This window comes from Sprattus sprattus (assembly GCF_963457725.1).
Source record: "Sprattus sprattus genome assembly, chromosome: 3".
In the NCBI taxonomy this organism is placed as follows: Eukaryota; Metazoa; Chordata; class Actinopteri; order Clupeiformes; family Clupeidae; genus Sprattus; species Sprattus sprattus.
This window is the reverse complement of record NC_137922.1, coordinates 40,503,466-40,515,789: the sequence shown is the minus strand read 5'-3', so window position 1 is coordinate 40,515,789 and position 12,324 is coordinate 40,503,466.

Sequence of the window (12,324 nt, the reverse complement as noted above, 5' to 3'; positions counted from 1 at the left end):
GCGCACCATCATTCATTGTATTTTCCTTCCGTTCTTTCCACTTTCTGTCTCTCTCTCTCTCTCTCTCTCTCTTTCTCATCATTACACATGTTCAGACCCCAAGGCTCTTATGATTATGAAACACCATTAGCAAATCCTGAATGAAATATGAGACACATTTCTTAAAATTTATGACAGCATTTCCAGTCAGCCCCTACGTGGGCAGCATATAGTGCAGCAGAATTAGGGAAAGAGAAAAAAACGACTGTGAAAGTCTAACCTGATGAGTGACAGGCATGGCCATAACACAATGGGAATTCAGATTGGTTTTCCATTACGTCCCATAAAGAAGCCTCACTCAGCACTACTAGGGTAATTACTAGCAAGGCCAAATAACGAGAAGTCATTTGTGCCTTCTGCTACAAAAACCTAACCTCTGACATCTAAACCATACCAATTAACCCTCTTTGAGAAAAGCACAGCGTGCTGCAAACCTGGACGTGGGGAGGTCAGGGCACAATCCTCCTTGACCTTTGGCAGGGACAGTGGCTGCCTGCAGTCTTGCTTCCGTCCTCCATCCTTCCCTGCAGTGAGGTTGACTAACACCTGCTCCTGCGACCCCTCAAGGCCACCCCCAGCCAAGTGTCACCCTCTTCATGGGGTCCTGTGGGGTCCACCCTGAAGGCTACTCTATCTAAGCTGTTTTAACTGCAAACCTGGGGGGGGGGGGGGGGGGGGGGGGCAGGCAGGCATGGCATGTGTGTGAGCCTGTGCATTCATTCAAATAAATGCAGGTTGCTGAGGTCCTCGAGAACTTGGACACAATCTGTGCACCTGTCAGACAGACAGGGTCCACGGTCTGAGGATGCTTTTAACTGCTTGATGTCTCAGATGCACGGGTCAGAGATTTGGTTAGTGCAGCTGCATGCAACGGGCTGATCGGTGAATTGGATTTAAGTAGCCTGTACTGTGAAATAGAAGTGTAATAAAACAATCAGAAAACACAGGTGACGGTGCGTTTTCATAAGTCACGGTGACTGCCTGACATATACATCTCCTTTGGATGGTTTTCCTCCAGGTTTTCGCTCTGATTCCAATCCATTTTGTTGTAGTTTTGGGAAACAGTTAAGAGTAATTGTAATCATTAGCAGCGAGAGATCAGCTCAATAAACCGCAGTTGTAGTGGAGAGATAACACTTTGTTCTTCGGCTCTCAAGCTCCGTGATCAATCCAGTGTAATCAGCAAGTGGACTGATCGAACCAGGTATGCGTTGACTCTCACATCTATCTATTTAGATTTCAGTGGTATAGGGAGAAATTACATTTCACAAGTCCTCTGATCAGCACTGGAAACCACTGAAATAAATTGCACCCTATGATGATATAAAAACAGCTTCTGCAGTTGAATATGTGTAACAATATGCTTTCACCTCTGTATTTGTGCTATGGAGCACTTTGCCTTTAAGGACATATTTTGAGGAAAATGGCTGCTTTCAGAGCTATTCAGAGCCACAATAAAGCCGTTTCCTTCAGGAAAGTAATTTGCTATCTAAAAGACCCATATCACCTCCTCAAATCATGTGTTCTCAACGCCGTGAAATGATCTTCCCACAATATAACAGCTGATGAGAAAATGAGACACAGGAAATCCAAACTTTTTCTATTTATTTTTAATACAATGACAGCCTCCTGGAATCAACTGTTTGCTATTTATTTATATTCGGTTCATTTCCTGTTGTTATCAGGTTTGCTTGCATTTTTGTGTCCTCAACACGTGCTTGTCTTCCAAACTAAATCTGACATACCTATTCACACAGTCTGCTTTCTTACATCTGCTTCGGTGGCATAAACCACACTGTTACAGACTAAAAGTGATTACTCAAAAATCCTTAAGGCTGTGGCATTTTTTGTCGACCTAGGTCTACATTATTATCCACACCATCATAAAAAAAGAACATTATCTTGAAATCAAAACATGAAAACAGCATTTGATATTTATAGTGACAAACCATGTTTAACAGTCAAAAGGCAATTTTAGATGTTACCTGCATTTGAGATCTATTACTGATAAATGTTCACTCTCCATAAGCGGTTTGAGGTAGTTTCGTTGAGGAGATATTCTACAAACCACAGTATTCGGGAGTTATGCATCATGCAATCATGCCGAGACACATTCTAGCTATCTTGTTTATGTACGGAATGTTCTCCCTTTCAGACTCTGTTGAAATGTGTAAATTAGTGCTATACAGCGATAAAGGTGATGGCATATGTATGTGTGTATGTGTGTGTGTGTGTGTGTGTGTGTGTGTGTCTGTGTGTGTGTGTGTGTTTTTGAGTGTGCGTGTGTATGTGTATGTGTGTGTATGCATAAATATATGTGTGTACAACATACGTCTTTGGGGAACCCTGACCCCCTCAAGCACTTTGACAGGGAGGTGAGCCATCTTGTGCCTCCACAAAACACCCCATTCATGGGAGAGCCCCAGTATTGCTACGGCGAGGGGGATTCAAAGAGTACAGCTACTGGCACACACTGCTACATAAACCTCCCCATGTTTGCATTTCCTCTCAAGGCTGCCAAAGAAACATTCAAAGATCTTTAATATTTCATATGGTTTTGGCAAGTTGATGGACAGTTTGATGGAGATATCGCACTATTAACTAAGAGGTTGTATGGCTTCTGTCAACCATGAAAGTAGTGCTTATACTGGCATATTGAGGCCCATGGTAACGGCATGAAACTGGTGTGAAAATGTATGAAAAGTCCACCATTCTGCAAAATCTTCTAGTGGCCACCATAGTCAAACTCTTCGGGAGATGTTCCCCTGTCGTAAATTAGCACACGAGCACTGAGATACCAGCTGCATTTCTCATTCTGCTCCTCCACTCTCATCTCTTCTAATGAGTCGATGGCTTACTCCAGCCGCAGAGTGTCACATTAATTTTTAACAATGCTAATTTTATGGTCCTTGCAAGGCCATAAATGGGCCTCAGTTTTGCAGCCTAACCCCCTCCCCCTGCCCCAACCCTTCTACTCCCAGCCTTAAAAACATGTGATCTGCTAGTCGGAGGAAGGATAATTTTGTTACATATATTCACTAACATCAGCCAAGAGACAAGACTCATCAAGAAAGCAGATTGTTCATATCTCAGAGATTGAAAATGCTGAATTACCTAATGCTGTCGGCGGCAATTTCAGGGTGGGGGAGGGGGGGGGGGGGGGGGGAGTAGAGGGATGTACAAATTGAAATCATGCAGTCACGAGGGAGCACAATGTAATAAACATTAAATTCCCCTTTCTACCGAGATGCCGGGGCCAGAGGCTAGCATGTAAACATTCCTGTTGAATGCAGTGTGGTAAATATTACATGAACTTTGACCTGTTGGAATATTCATGAAGATTGGAGAGTGGATGCTGGCCAGTATATGGCCTCAATTCATGTGAAGTGTCTCTTCCCATAAGGTCTCTTTAGATTCTTCACATGCGCCTAAGTGATCATTACGCGTTCCTTAATGTTGCCTTTAAACCGAGCAAAGCACTTCCATTTTATTTGCTGCTTTCTCATTTGTGAACAGTGAAAGACACATCTGTGACCAGATAAGGCAAGCTGTGAGATCTTGGAATAAGTCCTTTAGGAAATAAAGCGATAGCTTTAACCATAAAAAAAAAAAACATAAAAGTACAAAACAAAAATAATTTTAATTGAATTCCTATTTTTCTGTTGTGTAGAGTGGAAAGGGGGGTTAAGGAAATGCTATAAAACCACCTAAAACAAGTATAGTATTCACTCACAGAAACACTGCAAGAGCTGTTCTGCAGGCCACATGGCTTTCAAACTCACATGGACCAGAAGGTGACAAGTCATTGTCCAGTGCTAGCACTTTCCCATAAGTGTTAGCTGCACAATGCACTGCATTCTGCTGCCATCCACAAAAAAAAATAAAATAAAAGAAGTAGAAGAGGGAAAAAAACATGCTGTGCCAAATTGTGGCCATTTTCAGCAGTTCAGCAGCACAGTGCCAACTCTGCAGCAACTAACTCCATAACCTTTATGGGTATTCACATGCAACTCACCATGAGCCAGTTTCCAGTAAGTTTGTAGAAAGGTTTTTTTTAGGTTATTTACTATGGCTGACAAAGACAAAATAAAAAAGCCCTGAGTACAGGTCAGAAACACTACACTACCACCAGATGTGATAAATTAGCCAACACCACCCTATATCCAAGACTTGCTTTTTTTATCAGGGCAAGAAAGGGATTGTTGACGCATATAGATACCCTAACATGAAAAACACAACCATCCCGTTGGTGTTTCCCAACAGGCCTGAGTGCTAAATGTGAAGAAGCAGATAAGTCGTCTGCCAAACCCCCCCCCCCCCCCCCCCTCTCTATTGGGCAGATGTAAATACTCTAGCATGCAGAGGGTAGCACAATTTCCGTAAATGTGTGTGATGTAGGTAGTTTTCATACACACAACAGTACGTAATCAGTCACTCCCTACTCTTCTCCTCCCATCATTTTGCCCAAAACTCCCCACTTTTCCTCATAACCCTGCCACAGATCTTGTCATTCTGCGCTCCTTGGGCAGGTAGAATGCATTTTTCCCCTTGTGGGGTCTGATCATACCTACCATGTCATGTCTTTAGGTTCATTGCTGTGACAAAATGACGGCTAAAATGGGCACTAACATGTTAGCACATCTTCCTATCTGTCTCTCTCCATCTCTCTTTCTCTCCGTGCCCATGTTATGTTGACAGTTACAGTTGGTCGTGTCTGTCAGTCTGATTATCTATGCATGTCATCAGGATGTACATGTCCGCCTGCTTATCAATCCATACCGTTCTGCCAGTTTGGGTCTATCTGCCTCCACATGTTGGCTCATGTACATGTTTAAGAAGAATGTGTACCGTCCTGTCCCTGCGGGTCTTTGTAGTTTCCAGATGCACAACAGAAATGTTTGCCATGGTGCTGTGTGACTGTTGATAATTCTTGAACATTGTTGGCACTTGGCAGATTGTCCTTATAGATTTTCAGTGTTGAACCCCAATTGTATAAGGGGGGAACATACATTTGGAGCACGCCTCTGTCTGGAAGCAGGCTTAGCTGAGGGGAAGAGAAACGCTGTGGCAGTGGTCGTTAAAAATGGGTTATTTTCACTTCTCTTTCATGGATCACATAAAGCATCGAAATGCCTTCTCCAGGCAACTTTCCAAAATTCATAAGGCTTGGGATTGATTTACATGAATTTTATCCAAAGGTAATCAATCAAGAAGTCCCTGGACAGTATGAGTAGCAGCGGGCCTGGGTTCCCATTGTGTGTGTGTGTCCATGCGTGTGTGTCTTTGTGTTGTTTCTGCTCTTGAGTGTTTTCCATGTTAATTCAAGCTTCACACAGCTCGAAGAAAGACTGTAAATATACTGCTCACCTCCCAGTTAATCTCAAGCAGTAAACAGTTAATCTGCATGGCGCAACGAAAAAAAGGACACGCAGAACTTTCGAAACGCCCCCACCTCACCCCACTTGCTCCGTCTCCTCACGCCATAATGCTTGTATGTACTGTACATCGCCAGGCTATAAACCAGTAATGGTGTAATCAGCAAAAAAAACGGCAGACAGCTCCCTCCTTCAGACACATTAACAGAGGTCATCTCGGCACTTACCAACCCCCCCCCCCCCCCCCCCCCCCACGGAGTGAGCTCCGCCGCCACTGCAGCCTTTATGGCTTTCATGGCTACGTGCTCCTCAGTGGCAGATACAGGGTTTAAAGAGCAATACGCAGCCATTACCAGTAAAGGTCAGATGACTGCGCACGCAGAAAGCAAAGCCTTCCCCTGACAACAGCCACACCAGCACCGCCTTGTCTTGCTGGCAACAGGGCTCTTTGTGTTGTGTGAAGAAGAAAAGAAAAAAAACACGGCACTAGGCTCACACTGACAGGTCACTAATAAGTTAGTTCACACCAACTTTGCTGGCTTGTGCATTCGTTAACAAGGCTAGTCAGAATGTGTGACCAGAAGGTTGTGACATCAGAAGAACATTTTCTTCTTACTGCTGTCTTCTAGCTCATGGCAGAGATTGGATGGAGGCACAAATCTGTGTTTTGTAATGTGTGACATTATGCATATAGGTGGATATAGTGGTTAGCACTGCTGCCCTTCAAGTGGTTGACCTGGGTCTTGATTCCCAGACACTACAGGATGCACTGTTTGGATAAAGTACGGGACCTTTACAAATCGTAAGGATCGGGAGTGTCCACTCTTCCTCCCCTTTGTCATGGATTACAACATTACCCTATGTTCTGTAAAGGACAGCCTATGCCTTTATTTAAGAAGACATGTTCAGCTCCGACAACCATAGCACAGCTGAAAATACAGCAGGCAAATGCAACGTCTCCATTGCAAAACCAGGTCTTGTGTCGCGTGCGTAGTCGTGTTGTGCTTATCAGTATGAAGCAGGCACTTTTGCATGTCGTGGACCCCCCTATTGAGCAAAGTCCAATCCTTCATCCTGTTTGTGATGCTCACATCCATGGTGAGAGAATGGGGAATTTAATATCTCTCCCGCGTTTGCGCCGATATGGTTGGATATGGCACAGCTGTTTGCTCAATCATTGATACGTGCAACATTAGACTTGGTATGGTGCAGACGCCTCCAGCTGTCACTGTTTCTCTCCTGTGTGAGGGATGAGAGGGTGTGTGTGAGAGGAGGGGCTAGAGGAAAAGAAAAGAAGAGTGAGAGAGATAAAGAGAGAGGGACGGAGACAGAGAGAGTGTTGTCATTATCTCTATCTCGCTGTGTGTGTGTGTGTATTTGTGTGTGTGTAAATAGTCATGAAAGACTACCTTTAAAGAACACATTTATCCAGTTCTAACCGACGGGTGCAGACCAGCGGCAAACAGCACCACAACACCACAGTCCACTACACATTCCTTCCAGAATAGAACACAGATGTTATGTACACTGTGTGACATAAACATCATGTCTCAATGAACAGGATGAGACACATATGTTCATGGCGTGTCTCTATGCTAGTGATGCATCGTCAGAGCTGAGATAGGACTCAGATTCTTCTTGTCAACCATCAGGGAAAACTGATGTGGTTTGGAAATTATTTTTTAAAGAACCTAAACATACATGTCCAAATGGAACTATTCCTTTTGTTTGTAGTCTTACCACTCTTTCAGCTAGATTGGGTTATTCCCTTTAATTCAACAGCAATGTGCTTTACTTCTGAGGGTGACATATTTATGTTCCCAGAGTCTTCATTAGTCTTTGTGAGGGCGGCCATGTTTAAGATAATACTTCAGACACGTCTGCCAGTATCTTCATAGTATACCTAGTTTAATGAAGTCCAATGGAATATAAACAGGGAAAATTTGACCCATCAAAATCTCGTACACATTCAGGGGTCTGTGACAGCAATCGCCTCAGGAACGGAACATGATCAACAGTTGTTCAGCGTCGTGATTTCCACCTTACATGGACCCCAACCTGGCTGACCACTTGTTGATGTGGGGAGATAGACCCCTGGATTGTAGCAGTACAAGGAGAACTCTGGGTGATGGCTGATACACACGCTCCTCCCTGCATTTCACATGTCATTCTCCCTCCCCATCTGCTGTTTTCACCGCTCCTCATCTCTCTCTCTCGCTCTCTCTCTCTCTCTCTCTCTCTCTCTCTCTCTCTCTCTCTCTCTCTCTCTCTCGTCAGGGTTTTTGAGGGAGTGATTGCTCCTTCAGCGATGAAGACTCATCTATGTGCAAGTTGGTCATTTATTTCCCAGTCCTCAGTCTCAAATGCATTCGTTCCTTTTGTGTGCAGGGATGTATGCTGATGTATGTATGGATATATGTGTGTGCGTGTGTGCTTGTGTGCATGTGTGCGTGTGTGCGCGCGTGCGTGTTTGTGTGTGTGTGTGTGTGCGTGTGTGTGTGTGTGAAAGAGAGAGATATATGAAAAGAGAGAGAGCATGCATCTGTGTGTCTGTGGTTGTCATGCTCTCGAGGTAGATAACTCCTGGACGCCACAGACGGGGATTTGCATTTCAAACCAATTTTACTGATCTGCCCCCCCCCCCCCCCCCCCTCTCCCCCATCCTCCCATATCCGTTCAAAGGGAAGACACTTTGAAGTCCCTCAAATCTCATTACGGCCGGATCGCTTCTCGGTAGAAGGGCTGATTCCAGCCGTCCACGGTGCTCGAGTCAGGATGATAAAAAAAGTGAAATCCTGCAGAGTCTGATCAAAATGAGCGCTGATACAAAGGGAGCAGTGACAGAGACGTGTGTGTGTGTGTGAGTGGGCACTACTTGATGGCTCATGTCCGTGGGGCTGGACTCAGTGTATTTAGTGCTTATTAGCACTACACAGTGGGGCATAGCTCCCGCTATCAGACCAGTCAAAGCCAATGCACAAACACGACTGTTTACTGCAAACATTGGAAAGCCTGCTGGGTGAACAAACACACACACACACACAGAGACACACACACATACACACACACACACACACACACACACACACACACACACACAAACATACACACACACATACTTTACTTTTTCCACACACACTTGCATTCTGTGCACACAGAGACTTTGTGACTTTCCTGCGGTGCATGAAAAAACTAAGGACACTGCACAAACACACACACACACACACACACACACACACACACACACACACACACACTCACACACACACACACACATACACACACACACACACACACACACACACACACACAGACAAACACAAACACACACAGACAAACACACACACACACACACACACAGAGATGCCATTCTTACACAGTCTGAATACAGATAAACTTAACCACACACATACACACCCCTTGCCGGTTGCCACACAAGCAAAAACACACAGAAGAGTGTGACTTTACCGCAACGCAAGGGGACTGAGGACATTTTGCTATCAACCTTTCTTAAAAAAAAAGATTCTTTTTTTTATTTTCTCACTGCTGTGTTTTGCTTTATCACAACACTGAAAAAGAGTGAACGAAAGAACGAAAGAAAGCAATAGCGAAAGTGTAAAAGTGTGAAAGTGTAGTTTAGAGATATGGTGGATAATTGCTGCTGGACACTGCCGGTTATTAGAGGTCCAGTCTCAGGATATATCACATTGCTGATCATATCATGCTTTCTTTGGAGGCTCTGCACCGGAGTGAGATGATTCACAGGCTTAATTAAGTCCTTTATCAGGTCCTTTAAAACCTTTATCAAGTAAAGCTCTTATCCATCAGCCATCTCAGATAGCTCCCGATAAGACTCAACCAACCGATACATTTTTGATGGCGTATGCATTTATGATGAGGGAGATCTTTCAGATAAGAATTCCATATTCAGGCCATGGCCCTCTGTTCATCCGTCCACACACTCGCTCAGTCTCTCGCTCGCTTGCTCGCTCACCCACTCACACACTCGGCCACCCGGAGGTGTGGGGAGTGGTAGCAGCATACCCAAGATGTCCTCTTAGTCTCACTGCCTCTATAGGCAATCTATATGAAGCCACTCTCCTAGCCAGCTAATGGTTGACCTCAGAAGAAAGCTTCCCTATATAAGTTCAATGCTGCATCCTACCTTGGAATACTGAATAAGTAATTTGTACAGCATTGTGATTAGGTTTCTTGTTTTACTAGATGTGCAGGACTCCCTGGCTCGATGGATTATTTTATTACTAAGTGGATTTAACTGGTGGCGAAACGTTGAAATGAAACACAGTCAAAGGAATCTGGTTGTATGACATAAACACTATGTCATGCTGTGTGTGTGTGTGTGTGTGTGTGTGTGTGTGTGTGTGTGTGTGTGTGTGTGTGTGTGTGTGTGTGTGTGTGTGTGTGTGTGTGCGCAAAGCAGGGGAAGCCAGGGGAATGCATTGTGTGTATGTGTGTGTGCATTAGTCCTGTACGGTATGGTGAAGTTTGTATATGCTGAAGTACAGCCTGTGTTTACACTGGGGACTGCTCAAGGATCTCAGAGCAAGACTGGAGTGGGAGGGCAGTGTGTGTGTGTGTGTGTGTGTGTGTGTGTGTGTGTGTGTGTGTGTGTGTGTGTGTGTGTGTTTGTGTGTGTGTGTGTTTGTGTGTGTGTGGGTGTGTGTGTGTGTCTGTGTGTGTGTGTGTGTGTGTGTGTGTGTTGTGTGTGTGTGTTGTGTGTGTGTGCGTGCGGGTGAGTGTTAAGGTTAAGAATGTCTGCATCTTATGTAAAGCAGCAAACAAGGTCATATACACAAGCCCATGCACACACACACGGCCCACATGGTCTCTGCCTGTCTTCGAAGTTCACTTACTCAGTTCTCTATGATACCCATGGAAAACAAACATTTATTCAACAGCGTTTCTCTCCTCACCACTGCTATGAGAGAACCCCAGATTCACTTCAAGTAAAAGGAAGACATTTATGACGAGAGCCGGCTGCTGCATTCCCTCTCCCCACCATGTCTATAAGCTGCCGTACAGATGTACAGAAGAGTACTCACGGGAATCTCTCTCTCTCTTTTTATTTCTCTGTGTCTCTCTATTTCTCTGTCTCACTTCTTTTCTTAATCGTTTTCTCTCACCTCACTCTTACTCACCTCTCTCTTTCTTTCTCCCCCCCCACTCTTTGTATTGATCACTCTTTCTGAAAGCATAGCTCTCAGTAACTCATTACTCATCTAGACTGTGTCTGCCACTCCATACCATCTCATCTCATCCTCTTCAATCACTCCCCTATTGAGTTACACACACACACACACACACACACACACACACACACACACACACACACACACACACGCACACAAACACACACATTCACAAACACAAACACTCACACACACAAGCACACACAAGCACACACAAGCACACACATTCACAAACACAAACACAAGCACACACCCCCACACACACACACTCACCTTTGCATGATCTACTCTTTGTTATTTGTTCTCTTTTTTTATTCTTAACCTTTTCGTTTTATTTTCTCTTGCACCCACACACTCTCTTCTGCTCTTTGCAGACAGGCAGTGGAGCAGGCAGACAGGCAGTGGAGAAGGCAGACAGGCAGTGGAGAAGGCAGACAGGCAGTGGAGAAGGCAGACAGGCAGTGGAGAAGGCAGACAGGCAGTGGAGAAGTCAGACAGGCAGTGGAGCAGGCAGACAGGTAGGGAGGGAGGGATGCAAGAATGGAAAAGGCAGCACAACCCAGTAACGTCTCTGAAAGGGCTTACACACCTTAACAAGGGGGACAGGCAGGCAGGCCAGCAGGCAGGCAGACAGGCAGGCAGGGCAGCAGGCAGGCAGGGAGGCAGGGTGGCAGGCAGACAGGCAGGGAGCAAAGCAGGCAGGGAGGCAGGCAGGGCAGCAGGCAGACAGGCAGGCAGACAGGCAGGGAGCAAAGCAGGCAGACAGGCAGGGAGCAAAGCAGGCAGGGAGGCAGGCAGGCAGGGAGGCAGGGTGGCAGGGAGGCAGGGTGCACGTGCTCACCCTCCACGTGTCCTCAAATGAGTGCGGGGAGACCCACGGGAGAATCTGTCAGAGCGGAGGAGGCACATGTACTCAAAGACATGTCACACATGAACAGAGAGGGTTCGCAACGGGGGGTGGTGAGGGGGATGGAGAGACGGGGAGAGAAGAGAAAAAAGGGTGGCAATGAGAGAGGGAGAGAAGGGGGAGGGGCAGGGAATGAGAGAAAGATGAAGCGAGAATGATAAAGATGGAAAGGGGGAGAGAGGGTGTAAAACGACAAAGATAAATAAAGGAAAAGAGCAAAAAAAGTGTGTTGATGATTAGGGAGGAAGGAAATAAGTGAATGGAGAATGATTGATGCAGCAAATGAGTGACAGCCCAACCAGTGGATGATGCATGGACAGGATGTGCGTGGGATCACTGCAGAAGCCTCTCGCTGTGCTGTGGCATCATTAAGGATATAACGGAAAAATTAGACGAAAACGTCTGTCAGGAGTGAGAAAAGAAAATAACCCTTTCTCTTGCGAGGTTGTGTGCTGGGACCTTGCCACGAGTCACATCAAAGCCCAGTAGCACGGCGCGCTAACAGAGTCGGTCCTGCCGAGCAACGGTGCGGCTCTGGTGATAAGCTGTGCTGACGTACGCCACACGACCGCATCCAAAAATGACAAAAGAGGAAAGAAATCAAAAAATAAAATCCTACTTGCTCAACAGGTAACCGAAGCCCAAAGGCCCCTAAGCTCTTTGCTCATCACTCATACCTAGGTCCGCCCCGGCTGGGGGAAACTAGGGGAGAAAGTGGACGACAGGAGGACCTGCTCTGACCGAGAACAAAGGACGGAAGCAGAGATGAGACATGGTGAGTGGCAGCGAGATG